Here is a 2863-nt window from a genome sequence, read left to right as displayed (position 1 = left end):
AGATTATAAAACTCTTCTCCGATTTGTAAGTTACAGGTATTACTCCCACCTCCTGTATCAACACGGGATAGGAACAGTTTAGATTATAAACTCTCCTCCGGATTTGTAAGTTACAGGTATTACTCCCACCTCCTGTATCAACACGGGATAGGGACAGTTTAGATTATAAACTCTCCTCCGGATTTGTAAGTTACAGGTATTACTCCCACCTCCTGTATCAACACGGGATAGGAACAGTTTAGATTATAAACTCTCCTCCGGATTTGTAAGTTACAGGTATTACTCCCACCTCCTGTCTCAACACGGGATAGGGACAGTTTATATTATAAACTCTCCTCCGGATTTGTTAGTTACATGTATTACTTCCACCTCCTGTCTCAACACGAGATAGGAACAGTTTAGATTATAAACTCTCCTCCGGATTTGTTAGTTACATGTATTACTTCCAACTCCTGTCTCAATACGGGATAGGAACAGTTTAGATTATAAACCCCCCTAGATTTGTTAGTTACATGTATTACTCCCACCTCCTGTCTCAACACGGGATAGGGACAGTTTGGATTATAAACCCCCCTAGATTTGTTAGTTACATGTATTACTCCCACCTCCTGTCTCAACACGGGATAGGAACAGTTTGGATTATAAACTCTCCTCCGGATTTGTAAGTTATAGGTATTACTCCCCTCCTGTCTCAATACGGGATAGGGACAGTTTAGATTATAAACTCTCCTCCGGATTTGTTAGTTACATGCATAACTCCCCCTCCTTTCTCAACACGTGGTATGAACTACATGTACTACAGTGGAGTTAATGATACATGTATGGTCGTTGCGACAAAGTTTTTATCGTTCCTTTGATCGACTTGTCGTATTTAGTTGTTGAACATCAAGTAATGAGCAGACTTTAGAGTCGAGTTGGTCATCATCGATCGTCGCTTTGAAATAAAAATAAATAATGTCCAAACAATTACTTCCCAAAATATGTAAATTTAAAAACAAAATATACAGGTGTTTTTTCCGAGTTATGTCCCTTTATTCGTTATATTTAACCTAACAAGCATGGTTGAATTTTCGTAGAGGTGAACTAAATTGGCGTATCAATCAAACTGTAATTGATGGTTTGGGATATTACCAAGATGCTTAAGTTGAACAGAATAAAAAAAATCAGTAATGTCAAATGTTTTAGGTTTCGATTCGATTTAAACCGAGGGAAATATGTCAGAAGCGTTATAATGAAATTTTACGTCAAGATGAATTCTTAATGGCAGGCGAACTAAGATTTCTATTTGCCTATACATAAATTTATATCATACACTTATGTCTACTTCCTGATAAGGTTATATGGGCTTTGTTATTAATTTTACTTGAAATAGAAATTATAACATTAGCATCACCATCACCAATTCAATGAGCAGTCTACCATGAAAAAATAACGTTTAACCAGCAAATGCCTGGACGGTTAGAGGCAATTAATCATTTCCATTTACAACATGACGACAAAGTTAAGAAAACATTGTTAGTTAATTGTCACTTTTTGTAAAGTTAATTAATTTAACCGAATTATAGCAACACTATTATTATTTTTTGTTAAAGCAAAAGAGATATCTACTATGAAAAAAAACTAATTAAAAAAAAATAAATAAATAAAAGTACATGTATGTAAATTAAATATGGTTTTGTTGAATGAATCTTCCCCTGGGGATATTTTATAAAATCTCATTAATCATCAATACATTTTGAATATGAAAAAAAAAGACTCAACATTCAGTACTCGATCAACAACAATATCATATTTGCATTTATTGTACACTTTCCATTAAATGCAACCTTCCAGGATCGTTCCACGTCTACATTGCTGATTTACAATTCCGTACTTGTATATTACAGAGTAATCTCCCTTGTGGGTAGGATCCATTGTGAAGTCATTATTATGTGAACGAAATTCACGTCGATTCCTCTGAAATGAATAACGTTATGCTCGTTAACACATGGCGTTACAATCAATAGCTACTCGCAAGGGCAGATAATTCTGTAAGATGCAAATACAAAATAGCTGGTTCGTAATGTTGGTTCCGTGCCGCTAAATACGTATCGTCATATAGACATTTCGTTTTGATAGTATTTAGTAAAATGTTTTTTGTTTTTTATTTTTTTTGTCTGTTTAATATTTTAGTAAATACATTTATGAATAATGAATTTGTAGAAGTTATGTGAGATGAATCAGATATGATTTTGTTTTTCGTATGTTTTGTGTGTACTTTTATGCTATTGTCTGTACGGTGTACTGTATACATTTGTATATCTGCACCACTGATGAACTAAATGATTCAAAGTAATACAGATCTTCAATTATTTTGATTATTCACTTTTCAAGCCGATTAACAATCATTTAAGCCATTTAAGTCTCAAAATGCCAGTGGTACGTTAAGTTAGTTCTGCTTTTTGTTACAATACCCGGTATAACAATAGCTATATCAGTTATCAATGTAAAACCAGAACGACATGAGAGCAAATTAACCTACACAACGTATATCGTGTTATAATATGTAGTACACATTGAAGTTTGCACTTGTTAACCGACTAAATTAGATTTAAGTGTCATTCAGTAACCATTGCTAATGTTCGTATACACATTTAAAAATACTAAAGATTCGTCATTATTATTCTGATCCAACAAAATGGACGTTTACTTTTACGTGCGATAAATGAATTGATGACGATATATGTCTTTGTTATACGAGACGTGCCAGACACAATAGTCCTCTGGGACAGAACACGATCTCAAATACGCTTAACGTGCCTTTGTTTAAACTTTTGATACCATCGTCAACTCCTTTGGATTGACACGAATATCTCTTTGTTCT

This window comes from Argopecten irradians, chromosome 9 (genome assembly GCF_041381155.1).
Source record: "Argopecten irradians isolate NY chromosome 9, Ai_NY, whole genome shotgun sequence".
Lineage (NCBI taxonomy): Eukaryota > Metazoa > Mollusca > Bivalvia > Pectinida > Pectinidae > Argopecten > Argopecten irradians.
Note: the sequence above shows the minus strand (reverse complement) of the source record.